The following is an 18,709-nucleotide window of genomic DNA, read 5'->3' on the forward strand; positions in this document are numbered from 1 at the left end:
TGGATTAAACCCAGATCGTTTGACTGGGTGTGAGTGTTTGATTGATTCAGATGCTCCGTCCATCACCACCCCTTTTTGTACCGCTTTTGGCTGCCATAAGTGTGGCATGGTATGCTCAGACGTGAGTCCCTTGCTCACTTTGCCACTGGATTCAAGCAAGCCGGGCTGAAGACGGCTGGAATGCCAGAAACCGGTCCTCCGAAGCTTGTTTCCGGTCCAGGGAAGACATGGCTTGGCAGTTCGGGCTGGACTGTTCCCATGAGGCACAGGGACAGACTGATTTGCATATAGCCATGTCTGAACTGGTGTGGCAGAGTGGGCTAAAGAACGGTGATGGATTAAACCCAGATCTTTTGACTGGGTGTGAGTGTTTGATTGATTCAGATGCTCCGTCCATCACCACCCCCTTTTGTACGGCTTTTGGCCACCATAAGTGTGGCAGGGTATGCTCAGACGTGAGTCCCTTGCCCACTTTGCCACTGGATTCAAGCAAGCCGGGCTGAAGACGGCTGGAATGCCAGAAACCGGTCCTCGGAAGCTTGTTTCCGGTCCAGGGAAGACATGGCTTGGAAGTTCGGGCTGGACTGTTCCCATGAGGCACAGGGACAGACTGATTTGCATATAGCCATGTCTGAACTGGGGTGGCAGAGTGGGCTAAAGAACGGTGATGGATTAAACCCAGATCGTTTGACTGGGTGTGAGTGTTTTGATTGATTCAGATGCTCCGTCCATCACCACCCCCTTTTGTACCGCTTTTGGCCGCCATAAGTGTGGCAGGGTATTCTCAGATGTGAGTCCCTTGCTCACTTTGCCACTGGATTCAAGCAAGCCGGGTTAAAGACAGCTGGAATGCCAGAAACCGGTCCTCGGAAGCTTGTTTCCAGTCCAGGGAAGACATGGCTTGGCAGTTCGGGCTGGACTGTCCTGATGAGGCACAGGGACAGACTGGTTTGCATATAGCCATGTCTGAACTGGTGTGGCAGAGTGGGCTAAAGAACAGTGATGGATTAAACCCAGATCGTTTGACTGGGTGTGAGTGTTTGATTGATTCAGATGCTCCGTCCATCACCACCCCTTTTTGTACCGCTTTTGGCTGCCATAAGTGTGGCATGGTATGCTCAGACGTGAGTCCCTTGCTCACTTTGCCACTGGATTCAAGCAAGCCGGGCTGAAGACGGCTGGAATGCCAGAAACCGGTCCTCCGAAGCTTGTTTCCGGTCCAGGGAAGACATGGCTTGGCAGTTCAGGCTGGACTGTTCCCATGAGGCACAGGGACAGACTGATTTGCATATAGCCATGTCTGAACTGGTGTGGCAGAGTGGGCTAAAGAACGGTGATGGATTAAACCCAGATCTTTTGACTGGGTGTGAGTGTTTGATTGATTCAGATGCTCCGTCCATCACCACCCCCTTTTGTATGGCTTTTGGCCACCATAAGTGTGGCAGGGTATGCTCAGACGTGAGTCCCTTGCCCACTTTGCCACTGGATTCAAGCAAGCCGGGCTGAAGACGGCTGGAATGCCAGAAACCGGTCCTCAGAAGCTTGTTTCCGGTCCAGGGAAGACATGGCTTGGCAGTTCGGGCTCGACTGTTCCCATGAGGCACAGGGTCAGACTGATTTGCATATACCCATGTCTGAACTGGGGTGGCAGAGTGGGCTAAAGAACGGTGATGGATTAAACCCAGATCTTTTGACTGGGTGTGAGTGTTTGATTGATTCAGATGCTCCGTCCATCACCACCCCCTTTTGTACCGCTTTTGGCCGCCATAAGTGTGGCAGGGTATGCTCAGACATGAGTCCCCAGCTCACTTTGCATGGATTTAAGCAAGCCGGGCTGAAGACGGCTGGAATGCCAGAAACCGGTCCTTGGAAGCTTGTTTCCGGTCCAGGGAAGACATGGCTTGGCAGTTCGGGCTGGACTGTTCCCATGAGGCACAGGGACAGACTGATTTGCATATAGCCATGTCTGAACTGGGGTGGCAGAGTGGGCTAAAGAACGGTGATGGATTAAACCCAGATCTTTTGACTGGGTGTGAGTGTTTGATTGATTCAGATGCTCCGTCCATCACCACCCCCTTTTGTACCGCTTTTGGCCGCCATAAGTGTGGCAGGGTATGCTCAGACGTGAGTCCCTTGCCAACTTTGCCACTGGATTCAAGCAAGCCGGGCTGAAGACGGCTGGAATGCCAGAAACCGGTCCTCAGAAGCTTGTTTCCGGTCCAGGGAAGACATGGCTTGGCAGTTCGGGCTCGACTGTTCCCATGAGGCACAGGGTCAGACTGATTTGCATATACCCATGTCTGAACTGGGGTGGCAGAGTGGGCTAAAGAACGGTGATGGATTAAACCCAGATCTTTTGACTGGGTGTGAGTGTTTGATTGATTCAGATGCTCCGTCCATCACCACCCCCTTTTGTACCGCTTTTGGCCGCCATAAGTGTGGCAGGGTATGCTCAGACATGAGTCCCCTGCTCACTTTGCCACTGGATTCAAGCAAGCCGGGCTGAAGACGGCTGGAATGCCAGAAACCGGTCCTCGGAAGCTTGTTTCCGGTCCAGGGAAGACATGGCTTGGCAGTTCGGGCTGGACTGTTCCCATGAGGCAAAGGGGCAGACTGATTTGCATATAGCCATTTCTGAACTGGGGTGGCAGAGTGGGCTAAAGAACGGTGATGGATTAAACCCAGATCTTTTGACTGGGTGTGAGTGTTTGATTGATTCAGATGCTCCATCCATCACCACCCCCTTTTGTACCGATGTAGATGTTGAACAGCATCGGGCTGAGGGATGAGCCCTGGGGTATGCGCAGATGATCTCGGTGGCCTTGGAGCAGAAGGGGTGGAGGCGGACGCTCTGAGTTCTGCCGGAGAGGAAGGATGTGGTCTAGTCCAGGGCCTTTTCTTGGATTTTGGCGTTTTGTAAGCGTGTTGCTGGTGTGTTGTGGCATACTGTGTCAAAGGCAGCTGACAGGTCCAGGAGGATGAGGGCCGCTGTTTCTCCATTGTCAAGCAGGTTCCTTATGTCATTGGTGGCTGCGATGAGGGTGGTTTTGGTGCTGTGGTTGCTGCGGAAACCGGACTTGGATGGGTGCAGGATGTTTTCCTCCTCGAGGTAGCGGGTCAGTTGTTTGTTGACGATTTTCTCTGTGACCTTTGCCGGGAACGGAAGCAGGGAGATGGGTCGGAAGTTCTTGAGGTCCTTGGGGTCTGCCTTGGGTTTCCTGAGTAAGGCGTTGATCTCGGCGTGCTTCCAGCTCTCCGAGAAGGTTGCTGTCTCGAAGGAGATGTTGATTACTTTCCAGATATGGGGTGCGATGGCTCTGCTGCCTTTGTTGAAAATGTGGTGAGGGCATGGGTCTAATGGTGATCCAGATGGATGGTGTTCATGATCTTGCTGGTGTCCTCGTCGTTGATGCTTGTCCAGGAAAGCAGGCAGTTGGTGTGGGTGGTGGTTGTGGGGGTGGTGGTTGTCGGGGTGGTCGTGGCACTGAAGCTGTCATAGATGTCGGTGATCTTGCGGTGGAAGAATGTGGCTAGTGAGTCGCACAGGACTTGCGAAGGCGGGATGTTGTTGGTGTTGGAGAGTTTCTTTACGATGTTGAAGAGCTCTTTGCTGTTGTGTTCAATGTTATCTAGGCAGTCCTTGAAGGAAGTCCTCTTGGCGGCTCTGATGAGTTGATGGTGCCTGCAGGTGGCGTTCTTGTGGGCTGTATAGCTGTCGGTTGATCTGTTCGCGGAGCCTGTTCTTCTCCAATTTTCGGCATGTTCGTTTGGAGGCCTGGTGGTATTCGGTGAACCAGGTGGCTTTCTTGCTGGTGTGGCTGTTGGAGGGTGACTTGAGCAGGCGAAGGTGTTGTCGCAGTCGTCGACCCATTGTCTGAGGTTGCTGGTGGTGGTGTCGGGATCGGTGGTGTCGGCGAGTGGGTTCTGGGTGATGGTTAGCTTAGCTGGTCTTCGGTGACTTTGTTCCAGCAGCGTCGAGGCATCTGTTGAGTGCAGTGGTGCATGGTGGGCTTCCTGAAGGTGAAGTGGATGCAGTGGTGGTCGAGCCAGTGGGGTTCAGTGGTGTGGTTGAAGGATACGTGGGGGCTTGTGGTGAAGATGGGGTCGAGAGTGTGGCCGGCGGCATGGGTGGGTGTTGTCACGAGCTGTCTGAGTCCGAGGTTGGCGAGGTTGTTGATCAGGGTGGTGGAGTTGGCATTGTTGCTGTTCTCGAGTTGGAATTTGAAGTCTCCTAGGAGGATGTAGTGTATGGAGGCGAGGGTGTGCGTGCTGATGAAGTCGGCAATGGAGTCACTGAACTGTGGTCAGGGTCAGGGGGGTCTGTAGATGAGGGTTCCTCTGAGGGTGGTGTTGGGGTCGATGTGGATCTGGAAGTGCATGTGTTCTGCGGTGCTAAGCTTATTGCCGGTGTTGGTAGAGACTTTGAGAGTGTTTCTGTGGACAATGGCGATTCCACCTCCTACTCCATTGGTACGGTCTCTGGGGGGTGATCTTGTAGCCTTCCGGGATGGCTATGGTGATGTCGGGTGCCGAGGCGGGGTTCAGCCAGGTCTCTGTCAGGAAGGCGACGTCCGGGGTGGTGGAGTTGAGAAGGTTCCAGAGTTCGATGGCGTGTTTGCAGGCGGAGTGGGTGTGGAGGAGGATGCAGTTGAGGTAGTTGGGTCCTTGGTTGGTGGTTTGGCTGGCCAGATGCTGGTGAAGCTGCAGCTCCGGCAGGTGAAGGTTCCTTGGGTACGCTTTGGGGTGGCTCGGTAGCAGGTGTGTTCTCTACCGGTGTTGAGTGCGTGGAGGGTGCTGGCATCGTAGCTCAATGGGGTGTTGTTGCATCCGTGGGGCCAGGGGTTCTGGTGCTGGGCGCGGTCCAGGAGCGTATGGCTGGTGCTGTATGTGTGTGCCTGGTGGCAAAGCGTGCACTGATGGCTGGTGGTGTGTGTGTCTGGAAGTGTGCACTGAAGGCTGGTGGTGTGTGTGCCTGGTGGAAAAGCGTACACAGACATCTGTTGGTAGGCAGATATGTAGACACAAACGATGGCCAACTGAGTCTCGAGGTAGGCGCATTTTAGGAAGGAAATCGAACTGAGGCTCCAATTAACATTAGTTGTGATGGTGCTTTCAGTGATGTGAACTTTGGTGTGCTGGTAACTGAGCTGAGACCAGTAGCTTATTCAGCACAGGACAGTGCACAGAGTTCTGCTTGGGAATGACTTCACTGCACACCTATTGTGGCTGTAAACGTGGACTGAAGGCCCGTTCCCTATTTTCGTGGTGCACATGACATCCTCGCTTCGCCACTGTTGCACCCGCACTCCCATGCTCTCTTCTAACCTCTCAACCATCTCCCTTCCACTGACATTGGACCCTACTGCACACAAGGAACAGGGGTCTCCTTGAACCCCGGTTTGGTGAGTGGTATATAAGGGAAGCATAACATGTGTAGCACGGGCTCCTGTGCCCGATTTTCACTCTCTCTGCTCTGTTAATTACAGATATGCCCCCTTTTTTCTATGTAAGTGCTCTGAAGTGGCGGGCGGCGGCATAAACATGATGTAAAACGCCACACATATATGGAGAATGCACATACATGCGTGCTATAGCCATGGACGCACAGGCACGCGCGCCGTAACTACTGGACACATCATTAAGGCTCCTTTGAGGGGAAGAGCAAAGTGGGAGATAATGTAGCGCCCGATACCTCTGGGTCTAGTTCAGGCTTATTTATTTATTTGTTAAATTTGTATTGCGCATGGCTGCCCCAGCGACGGGGCATCCCGGCACACACCATAGACTCCCAGACAAGAACCCGATGTAAGAAGCATTAAGCCAGAAAAAGGCAGGTCCTAATGGCCTTCTGGAACGCAAAATTATTCTGGATCGCTCTGATGGACACAGGAAGCGAGGTCCAGAGTTGCGTGGCCAGGCTGCGGAAGGAGCGGCCACCCGCTCTGGCTTTCCAGACACGTAGAGTGCATACCAGAGCTAAGGTGGCAGATCTTAAAGGACGTTGTGGCGCATAGAACTCTAGCAGCTCCATCAGTCCCGCCGGTGCCTGAGGTGATAACATTTTATGCGCCAAACAAAGCGCCTTAAATTGGATGGGCTTTTCTATCGGCATCCAGTGAAGTTTCTGAAGTACATGGGAGACCAAGCAAGTATACGGGAGGGCCAACAAAATGCGGGTAGCAGCATTCTGTGCCCTCTGAAAACGCTTGACGCTAGCCTTATTCGCACCCAAGTATAGGCAGTTCCCATAATCCAATCTAGACAGGATTGTCGCCTGAAGGATGATTTGGCGGACTTTCGGGGGAAAAACCCAACAACGGTTTCAAGCCCCTCAGAATACCAAAACAAGCCCCAGCCACTGCTTTGGATTGGGCGTCGAATGTTAGGCCATTGTCGAACCAAATGCCTAGATTTTTCACGGTCTCCTTGGGCAGGGGGGCAGGTTTCAAACGGTCGGGCCAATAACTCTCAAACCACAGCCCCGATCTTTCCCAAACAGCAAGATCTCGGGACTTACTAGCCTTAAGCTGTAAACAGTTCATTGCCATCGAGTCCGCAATCACAGAAAGATCCTCCTTAAACTTAATCAAGTTGGTAACGCTTTTTTTGGAAAAGGCGATCACTAGCTGGGTGTCATCAGCATATGATACCAGTGCCAAGCCCCTTTCCAACACAGCCAGAGGCTGGACGTAAATGTTAAACAATAAAGGACTTAACACTGAAACCTGTGGTACGCCCTGGCGCAAGGCGAACTCTTGAGAATGGAAAGGGGGAACATGAACTTGGAAAGACCTACCTTCCAAAAAGGACGTAGCCACTCCAGAGCCATGTCTCTGATGCCAAATTCCTGCAGGCGTTTTAAGAATATCGCATGGGAGACAGTGTCGAAAGCATCACTTAGGTCCAAAAGGACTAAGGCTGCTGAGTCTCCGACATCCAGGTTCGCCCGAATGGCCTCCGTGACAACCAGTAAAGCAGACTCAGTGCAATGGCGGGCACGGAAGCCATGTTGGGATGGGTCAAAGATGTCATTCAGTTCCGCAAACCAGGATAGAATGGAATTCACATGCAATTCTGCTACCTTAGCCAGGAATGGCAGCTAGGAGATCGGGCAATAGTTATCTGGCAGGGTCCAACAAGGTTTTTTTAAGCAAAGGAATAACCTTGTTTCCAGGCCCTAGGGACAGACGCTGATGTCAAAGAAAGGTTGACCAGGTTGAGATTCAGCGGAAAAAGAAGCAAATGGAATTAGCCAAAGTGAGCAGGCGTCAGTGGATCCGCTGGTGAACCAGATGTAATCTTTGAGCAGAGTATCTGAAACTCCAACTGAGTCAGTGGAGAAAAAGAGGACAGGGTGTTAGCCCCCATGGAGCCCAAAGTCCCCGGGTCCCCCCCTCGCCTGGGGCGAGATGGGAGTGGGTAAACCCTGATAGATCTTATCGACTTTGTTCACAAAGTGCATGGCCAACTCAGTGCACTGTTGATTCGAAGAGATCGCAGAGGTCCCCGGAATACCTCCGCTCTTCATGCTCTTCAGCACAGCGAAGATAGTTTTAGCAGGGTTGGTACTGGCCAGGATTTTATTGGCCACAAACTTGACTCGAGCTTGCTGAATAAGCTTATGGTATTGATTAATTGTGGCACGATATTTCCTTTTTGCCGCCTGATCGTAGGAGCGCCTCCATGCACGTTCCAACTGCTTACAACCCTTTTTGGCCGTGACTAATGAGTCGCCAAACTAAGGGTTTGATGGTCCGCGAAATTTCCCTCCCAACCTCGCCGGAATTCAGCTGTACAGGCCTGAGGTTACCCACTCATTAAAGCAGGACTAAGCTGTTTCCATATCCGGCGGCAACTGAGGCCGGTGGCTAAGCAGCCATGTCGAGAGACGGCCAGAGTTGAGCTTGTGCCAAGGAAGCTTTAAAACAGGAGCTGGGCAAATCACATCACCTTTTACCTGAAGTCGCATGGTAAAGGGGTCCAAAAAATGGTCAGTCCATGCCTGCTGGATGGACGATAAAACCGTGCAAGAACTTAGATTGGAAAAAATGGGGTCCAGCAGGTGACCAGCCACATGAGTACCAGTTTGCACCTGTTGGGTCAGCTGATAGCCCTCCAGATCGGCCAAAAAGCTTGCAATCTAACCCGTCCTGCAATTATCAAGATGGAGATTGAGATCCCCGAGAATAGTGAAATTAGCTGTCCTGCATGCATATTGCGCAACTGTGTTGAGCAAATCTTCTCTAAAGGGACCAGATGAGCTTGGTGGGCGGTAAATGAGGAGGCCGGTCAGGGTGAAATTATAATTCAGCGTGATTTTAAATAGGGCACTTTCACAGCCTACGATGTTCTCTTTACTCAGGGAGCAAGTTGTAAATACTATATAACCTATATCCCGGAGGAAGGGCCAGCCAGGATTCAGCCACCGAGTCTGGCATAAGCCATGTCTCGGTCAGGAATAAGACATCCGGGCTTCTTCAGTTAGGAGATCGAAAACCTCACCGTGATGTTTGGCAAGAGTTCTACAGTTCAGGCTCAAAAACTTTAGAACAATACCATCTCCCAAACGGGAATGCGAATCCTTAGATGGGAAGTGGCAGGCACAGTACTTGCAGTGAAAAGCCTCTTCACTTGGGACCCAGACAGGAGAGGGACACTTAACTTCCCAAGCCAATAGCTCATCCTGCGTATAAAAAATGCGATTTGCAGAAAAAAGGGCAGGGGTCCCGGCGACGGCCCGGCGCGGATGGGCGCAGATGGGCTTGCCTTAGGCGCGCCTCGGTGCGCCAGCGGTGCGCCAGCGGCGTGACGTCATTTATGGTGGCCCCGGAGGGGCCACTGAAAGAAGTGCTATTGTGGGTGCAGAGAGGGCGAGGTCTGGTGGGCACCACACACATCACAATTCATCCCGAGGCAGACGAAGGCCACAGGAAGCGCCGGGGTCCATTTGCACATTGTTGGTGTTTCAGAAGTCGGAGCCTACAGCAGGTAGTGTCTGGAGGGTGAGTGGTGGATTACACATGTAGGGCCTTAGCATGGGTACAGGCGTAGAAGGCTGGAGCACCTGAGGGACAACAGGTGCAGACTTGTCAGGAAGGCTCACAGGTGCCGTGTCCCTGGAGTGAGGTGGTATAAGGGACTAGACCATCTGAAGAATTGTGACAAATATGAGGACTGTGACAGAAGTGAGACTGCGTAATGCGTAGATCTACAACCTCATGCGTTATAGGTACCGAGCCGAGTACCCTAAGAGAACGCAGTAGGAGGGAGGTCTCCAGCCCAGACACTCCTAAGTTTCTTTCAGTTACCAATCCCTCCACCATGTTCTTGGATGACACCAGCTCCCCAAGGAGTTATTATGAACTTTTTCAAGTGAAGGTAGAAACACACAGCTGACTGTATAGCTTCTTATAAGTTATAATCCATGAATAGTCCGATATTCGCCCGCCGACTACTAACTTAAATGTACCTATTCGAAACCAAGCAGTAGGCTTTGGAGGTCAAACTGACATTAAAATCTAGTTCAGAATTGTATATCGCATAGGTTGAAAGCAGGTGGTCACCGAAGGAAAGCTTGCACTTTTCCAATGCGGGGACGCATTGCGCTCAATTTGACAGATTAACAGGAAAACATTTGTGTATGGCTTTCATCATGGAAGTTTTTCTCTTTAATTTGGCCTCCTAATAGCCCTTAAAGTGCTTGTCTGGGTCATATACACGCAGGGAACCATTAAACGACAAAAAAGGAAGATTGGGAGGTGCACAACCTCTGGTAACTCAATCCACCAGTTACATAAAGGACACCACCGAATTTCTTTCTAAATTGGCCCAGATCCAGACCAACACTAATGAGTCATTGATACTATGTACAGCCGATGTCAGCTCGCTGTACACCTCCATACCCCACCAGGGAGGTATCGAAGCGGTTGAACGAGCCCTTCTTGAGAGTAACATCGATCCCCTCATGCAGTCCTTCATCATGGAACTCATGGTATATACACTATACCATAGCTACTTTCAAGAAAATGATAAATGGTACCTTCAGCTATCTGGAATGGCGATGGGGAATTGTGCGGCTCCCACATATGCCAACATCTATATGGAGAACTTTGAAAAAACTCACATATACGCCAATGACACCTTCTACGACAAAATAAAAATGTATGTACGATACATAGACGATCTATTCATTATGTGGACCGATTCACAAGAATCACTTCACAACGCACTGACAGAACTTAACACCAAAGACGAACGCATTAGTCTCTCATGGCAGATAAACAACACAGAAATTTCATTTCTTGATGTTCTCATTAAGATCACCGAAAAAGGAATCATTACCGACCTACATCGAAAAAGCACTGATCGCAATAATACATTGCATTTCACTAGCTTCCACCAGGGATCACTCAAGAAACATTTGCCTTTCTCGCAAATTCTACGCATAAAACGGATTGTATCAGATGAAAAGATCTACAACACCCGCATTAAGGAAATGCATCAACGTTTTCTAGACAGAGGTTACCCTGAAAACATTCTCAACGAAGCACAAATACGAGTTGCCAATATCACCCGACAACAAAGCCTTTCAAAAAGTGTAAAACAGCCTCAAGAACGCATGGTCCTCGTATCCAAATTCTCTACAGCCAGCCACAAATTCAAGAAAATTATCCTTACCCATTGGCCCATCCTACAATTAGAACCAGACTTTCGGGACATTTTCCACACTCCTCCACTGTTCGCCCATACCCATGGCAAGAATATCAAAGAAATCCTCTCCACTCAAACTCCCATCAGTCAAAACTATAAAGGAACCCAACCATGCTTAAATTGCAGCAACTGTAATTGCATCATCAAAGGCAATCATATTAAACACCCCATGAAAGGCCATTCCATCAAATTACAAGAAAAACGCCACATGTGACTCTATGAATCTTATTTACGCTTTGAAATGCCCCTGCGGAAAAATGTACGTTGGTAAAACTGAAAGAAAAATTAAAGTTCGCATAAACGAACATAAATCCAACATTCGCACCAAGCAAGAAAAATCCAACGTTGCCATGCACTTTCACGAATCTCATCACACCATAGCACAACTCCAATTTACAGTATTGGAAACTATCACCCACACTGAAGGCATAGACAATCAGAAATGTTTACTTAAAAAAGAACTGGAATGGATATACCGCTTGCAGACACTCAAACCACATGGATTGAATGATTGCATTGAATACAGTTGTTACCTTTAATGATTAATTGCTATATGTTATTGCATTGCTCTTTATCCCTCTCATGTACCCTTTTTATCCTCCCCATGTATATTCTGTCCTTTATTCTTTTTGTTTACCTCCGCACATCCTAGCCTTTCGTTTCCACCCACTTTAAGATGGCCCCCACCCTTTCTCAGTTCCACAACCCATTCCAAGATGGCCCCTGTGCTTACTTTCATTTAGTCCGTCTTTTACTTTCTTGATTTATCACATTCACGCCGACCGTACGCATTGATCTTCTACATTCGGACCATCGCACCGGAGACCCACACGGCTTTCAGCCATGAAGTAAGTCCCGTTAATGCATGCAGATTCCCACCCGGGAACCGCGACCTCTTAATCCGTTCACCGGTCCCGATGTTGTGTTATCACTTCATCCCAGCTAGTCCACCTGCGTTTTTTTTTAAAATCCGATGAGGCACAATTGTTTATTAGTGTTCGCTCGACTCACTACCCACGCACACAACCCTATTTTTGATCCCGCATGTTGCACCCCAATCCTTAATCACGAGCCACGACCTTTCCATTTTCATAACTCCGGGACACAACCTCGTCACTATATTGATCGGCACTTTTAACACCATTACTGGCCACTAGCGCTCACGCATACCTTCTTCCTTTCCCTGATATGGGCTTCTTTCTTCTTTTTTTAGTTCTCCTTGACAAAGGGCGTGTAGCCCGAAATGCATTGGAGCACGTGTATATGCTGTACTGTCAGCTCAACACAATGATATGATGACAATATCATTTGATATACCAACCTAATGATTTAAAATTGATGAATAAATCTACATTTCATCGTTAAACTTTGTAATCATTTTGATGAACACTTAAGGAGTGCCTCATACAGGGGATGTATCTGCAAATTCTTGCGTACGCTCATTAACCTTTAAACGAGAACATCAAAGACGTCAAAGGGGCGCCGTGAAAGTGATCGGCGGCGAAAGTGAAAGCGATCGCGGGCGCTTAATGAGCATGATGAGGTTGCTCCTAAGCGCGCGCCTGCGCCCATGCACTGTAGCTCTAGGCTGGCCCTGGTAGCATTTTTTGAGCCCTCACTAAAAGTCTCGCCAGTCCAGTGCATGCGCTGGGTCAGGCGAGACCTAAAAAGAACTTCCTCTCTCCGCTTCCATCCACAGGGTTGTATTTTTAACTTACTTTTTGTCTCATTTTTAGGTCTTGTGACCTACAATGCGCGTAAGCGCATTGAGGGAACGAGAATTCAAGTGGCGAAAATCATCGTCAAACCAAGGGCTTTCAGCCCCGCGGTTTTCATGCAGTTCACGTGAATCACGTGATTAAACATGCACGAGCATCGGTAGCATTTCTCCTGCAGGCTCGCAAAAGGCTCTCCTCCCTCCCCACATCAAAGTCATCAATCACCCTCCCACAGGCTTCCCCAGTGCTGCCCCGCCCCCTGCTTCACGGCCAGGCCATCTGTTCCCTGCCAGACCTCTCACACCTCCGTCACAGCATGCCTGTGTACTTCAAAGGCTTTCAGTTTTGTCTCCTTTTAAAACTTGTTTAACTTGTTCCCTGCTTGCCTCTCCCCCGCCCCCCCCCCCCCCACCACAGCAATGCCGAGGGCTGGTTTCACTTTCAGCACGTCGCACGGAAGACTTGCCTGCTTTGCCAACGCTTGTTTTTTTTTTTTTATCCAATGCTTGGAATTCAAAACTGAAGGCTTTGTCTATCCATTAAATGTATGCGCGCGCACTAAAGCCAGACAGAGGTATGCGCCTTTTTAAAGGTGCTTGACGACCCTTTTCTGGTAGGTTGCACTGGTCTCCCGGAACTCCGTGGAATCTCCCAAATTGGCGAACTTTAATTTGACATGCCTTTTAGCGCTTCAAATACCCCTGAAATGGAAGAGTCCCAGACTTTTTGAAATGTACTCTCCTCTGCGTGGCAATTTCCTCTCTAGACAACTCACTGCGCCAAGACGCTACATTAGTGGGCGAATGGCGCTGTATAGAAACCCTTAAGAGTAATGAATGTTCATCTATTTCACTGTTTTATAATATTACATGTACGTGTGTGCGCGCTCTTTGAATAGCGTACATCTGCCATGACTATGGCCTCTTGGCGCCTTTGACAGTCGGCACTGTCCACTGATACAAAGCTGTTGCATATAATATATATCATAATACAGTGAGATAGCTTTGAATAAAACCCCACAATCACATAAGTGTACAGTACAGTTGTTGGGTTTTATTCAAAGCAATTTCGCAAAAACCTTGTTGTAACAGAAATATACTCGGGAAGCCGCAAATCGCAAAAGCTGATTTGCCGCTTTTGGAAAAACATGCAAAAATGTATCATGTTTTCAGCTGTAATTCGTGTGTTCATAAATGCCTTCTTGGTGCTTTGCTTAGAGAGAATTGGACCGAGAGTGTAAAAGAGGCAGGTTTGGCTAGCCACTACATAAACTGTAGTAATGAAGTGAGTTTGTTTACAATAAATCGGGTAATAGCAGAGTCGCCAAGTGCCCCAGGGAGGGGGTGCAGGGCGTGCGGTAGTTAGCTTGCTGACCCGTAACGCATGTATTTCGAGTTACCATGACATCACAGGAAGGGGCATCATAGGAAGTGACTTCATTGGAAGGGTCACCGTTGTGGCGCTCAGGAAGCAGCTTGAAAGATAGAAAAGGAGTAGTTAAAGCTTAGGCCCACATTGGAATAGTTGTCACAACTGTCAGACTCTGCTAGTAGCCCACGTCTAAAATACGCATCAGTGCAAGCAGCGAGTGCAATGTAAGACTATGACATAAATAACGCAAGATCCAGACAAAGATACTGAGCATAGTGTACACTGAGGTCAAATAGTTCGCACAGGATCAAACATTTAGCAAAGGAGGGAAGCAGAGATTTGAACCTATGCTTTTCACTCTGTCTGCAGAGGCATGCAAACACGTTTATCTCATCCTGTTTCTAGTTTCACAGGAAAAGGTAATACTTGGTTGTCCTTTCCGCACAAGAGACAAACAAGTGCAGTGTGACGAACAGGGTGCAAGTCCTACAATAAATAAGTGTGGGACTACTTAGCATATGCAGTGAACTCACCAAAAGTGATGTATTAAAAAGAAGAATCACTCGCTCCGCTCTAATCGCGGGGGGTCTGCTTTTTCCAGTTTATGGCAATGTACTTGTCTGTATACACATAGTGAACATCCAGTGAATGTTTGAATAAAGCCCACTGGGTTAGCATTCCGTGCTTCAGTCTGTGGCTTTCGCAGGTCTGTGGTACACATATTGTCAGTCAACTCATCCTTTTAAGGTAAATGCAATTAGATTATAACTGGCAATAGATTGAAGCATGCTGTTCAACATTCTGTGATATTGATAACAATGTTACACATTATTAGGATTGCCATTGTATCCTGTTCCGTTTTTAGGTCGAGCAGACCTGCATTCAATGCCACTCACACATGCAACGCCACTCACACATGCAACGCCACTCACACACGCAACGCCACTCACACACGCAACGCCACTCACACACGCAACGCCACTCACCCACACAACAACACTCACACATGCAATGCCACTCACCCACGCAACGCCACTCATCCACGCAACGCCACTCACCCACGCAATGCCACTCATCCACGCAACGCCACTCATCCATGCAACGCCACTCACCCACGCAATGCAACTCACACACGCAACGCCTCTCACACACGCAACGCCACTCACACACGCAACGCCACTCACACATGCAATGCCACTCACCCACGCAACGCCACTCACACATGCAAAGCCACTCACACATGCAACGCCACTCACACATGCAACGCCACTCACCCACGCAACGCCACTCACCCACACAACACCACTCACCCATGCAACGCCACTCACCCACGCAACGCCACTCACCCAAAGCCACTCACACCCACCCAGTGCCACTTTCACCCACACTGTGCAGTGCACAATAGGTCTCGCAGTAGGAAAGTTGGAGCTATTGGTTTTGTAAATGACAAAGCCCTTTATGTTTTTAAAATGAAAACAAAAATAAAAGGCATTGTTATTTGCAATTGTAATAGCTCCAACTTTCCTACTGCGAGACCTATTGGCAACGCCAGTGCTTGTTCTCTTTGTTGTGGTGTAGTATTGACTATTGCCTCAATGCAGTCTTCAGTAGAAAAGAAGATGGTGCCACAGGGGATTTTCTATTTTAGTGTTTCGTTATCAGAAAGGAAATTCTCTTAATCTACTGTTTACAAAAGGGACTCACAAATAGTTTCCATGTTGGCCCTGGTTCTGAAAAAAGCTTGTGAATACCCCCAAACAACCAATTTTGTGGGTATGACAACTACCCACCTCTTGAAGTCTATTTGTCACTTGAATATTTTTGTGTATGTAAATCCACCTTTTGTGAATTATGCGCGTGTTTACTAATGTAAAACACTTGCATAATTCACAAAAGGTGGAAGAGGTAAGAAATGCTTCTTGTGTGTATTAGCTAAGCTTGCAAGTGCTATCAAAATTAGGCCCAATGGAATCATTTCTGAGTTCTGTATTAAAATCGTTGAACCTCTGTTGGAATTAAAAGTTAATTACTGGGTGTCATAACTTCCACACCCATTGTCAAATGTTGACAAGACTGGAACATTCTGGTTTTGGTGCTGCAAGATCCAAAAACCTGCATGTTATGCCACATGTTGCACGACTAAACTTGTGTAACGGACAATAATGATATCAACTATTAAATTGCACATCTTAGGATATTAGATCTTGCCAAATATAATTTGTATCACTTCTCCTTATGGGGCACTCCTAATGTGGGCTATAAGGCCCAATCTATGCTGTGAATACTCAAATACCAAAAGACACCGCCCACCACACAAAGACCAATGAACTCTAGAGACACCTGAAGATGAACAAAAGCGTATGGCATCTGATGACAAATGAACACTGCCAGTCAGGAAGTCTAAAGAACTCTATTAGACACCCAAAGACCGGCTATAAAAATATTGATTTCTCATCTATTTATGTATTTCTTTCATAATTTTGGATAGTGTCCCTTTTAAGTGTATGGTGCAAACATCATTACCTTTCTGTTTGCCAGACCTATACTTTCCAATGTATTTTCCAATATATAAACAATGGGGTTTGCGCCAGCCCATTTTACATGGTTAAATTACTCTGTTGTCTGTTTCCTTCCCTGCTCCTCAGTCAATTCTTTTGCTTCATATTCTTTAGTTTGTCCCACACAGAGCTCCCACTGTTCTGTCTGGATGAGCTGTATCCTTCCACTGATTACCCGAGGGACTCTTTTTAGGTCTGTGGCTAGCGACAACCTTATATTTTGTACACAGAGAGGGAGCTTTGGGTCATCACATTCAGAAATTGTCTTCTCTGGATGAACTTCCATGAGCTTACCCAGTATTCTTTCATATTTTGCATACTCACACAGGATTTCTTAGATGTCTACTTTTTAGTGCCACACAAAGTAGATCTGACTATCAATATGCACATTCTTGGGGCTTGTCCTTAGTGCTGCTTCTCCAAACACCAGCTCCTCTTCTGCACCTGCTGAGTGCCTTCACTGCACCCTCATGCTGATGCTCATTATGGAGCAAGAGTACCAGCCAGGAGGCTGCCATTGGCCCCTCTCATTTGACTTTTTTCATTGTTGAAGTCAGCGCAGACCTTTATTACCTGTTTGGAAAGACTGTACATCATGTGGGTAGCGTGACACACCGGTTTAAGGCATTGGTTGTTACACCAGTGCCCGTGGGCACATCTGCTCAAATCTCACCGGAGGCAGCAAACTTTATTTTCACTACAGTTTCTATGAATTTTTCTTTACACATTCCACTGCTGCCAGCAAATGTTCTTTAAAGTTTATTTTTACTTACAAATTACATTGCTGTGGGCTTTCATTGTTCACCTCAGCTCATATTTTGCGTGTAAATCACGAGTCTAAATTTGAAATGAAGTGGACAGGGTTCCCAGTGCGGCTTAGGCTGTGGGAATACACATTTATAGCTGAACAGTGCAGCCGAATCAAATCTTGCAATTTTTTGCTATACAATCTGACACTCGGCTATCTGCTGTTTTCTGATTTAACAGCCATGTGGAGAGAGGTGGCATTGTTCTGGGTAGGTGATGTAGTGAGTCTAATGAGAAGGTTGAAAGTTTAGGCGTCTTGCAAGCTGTGTGTTTGCATCTCTCTGTCACCACCAAGCTTTTCTTCTAGTTAACCTCTAAAGTACTTTTCTTTTTAAGCTGCTGTAAAACCAGATGCACACATTTCACCTTCGGGAAAAGACTAAAAGAACAGGAGTTCAGAGCCTAGCATGCAATGTCTGACCATGACTCTTTGGAGTCCCAGTCCTTACTCTGTGAGGAAATACACAAGCAGAAATGCAATTCCACAACACTCAAAAATAAATAAAAGTTATCATTCAAGTAAAACGTCTTGATTTCATATCTTACAGAATTATTCAGAAAAGTGCTATTCCTTCATAACAGAATTCAACACTCCCTTACCCAAATGAATGGACTCATAACGCTCCAATTTGCAATGCTTTAGAAACGTGATTTCCAACAACTAGATTGCTGCTCTGCAAATCTCCATTAAGAAGATGTAGGAAAGGGCCTCTTTTTACATGGTTAGCCTCTACTTTCTGCCTGGAACATGATGTGATTTTGACTGAAAGTGCACTGGGTCCCTGCTAACCAGGTTCCCAGTGCCAGAGCTCCTCCCCGTAACTGTACTACATTTGGCACAGCTTCAGCTTCCCTGTAAGTCCTTAGTAAGTGGTATCCCTGGTACCTAGGACATTGGGCCTTAAGAGGTTACTCTAGGGCTGCAACATGAATTGTGCCACCCAATGGACCCCTCACCAAGACCATTCAAACTGCCATTGCAGGCTGCATGTCTTGGTGCAGACAGTGAAAAGCCGACATGGCACACATCCCTGTATGAGATACTAGCAGCCCGTCCCGACGTTGTCCGGGTATGAATTGCTGCCGGCCAGTAGTATACTGTTTTGTAGGATTTCGTTCTGATAGCATTACTTATCTGTGACAAGCCTGTGAAACGCTCCGATTCACAGTGCACTGCTGATGCACTTAAGTGTGCGCATTCAGTAGTGTGTGAACTCGAGTTTCCCTACTTTATTTTTCCTTGCAATAATATATAGCGCGAACACGACAACATGGCATGAGCACAATTTACATTACAGAAGAACACATTCATTTGCGGTAGGCACGAGGAGACAAAACGATTTGCCTGGAATCACAGGATGTTGAGCTGATGCTGAGATTCCAACGTAGCTCCCCAGCTCTAAAGTTCGCAATTCTAGAACTTGTGGCGAGAGGTGTGTCTAAAAGTGTATGGCGGTGCTGGCCATCAATGAGAGAGACCTGTGTATTTTTCAAATGGGTGGTGAAAAAATATGAGTATGTTACTGGAGATATGGGCCGCCGTGC

This window comes from Lissotriton vulgaris, chromosome 7, assembly GCF_964263255.1.
Source record: "Lissotriton vulgaris chromosome 7, aLisVul1.2, whole genome shotgun sequence".
Taxonomy (NCBI): Eukaryota; Metazoa; Chordata; class Amphibia; order Caudata; family Salamandridae; genus Lissotriton; species Lissotriton vulgaris.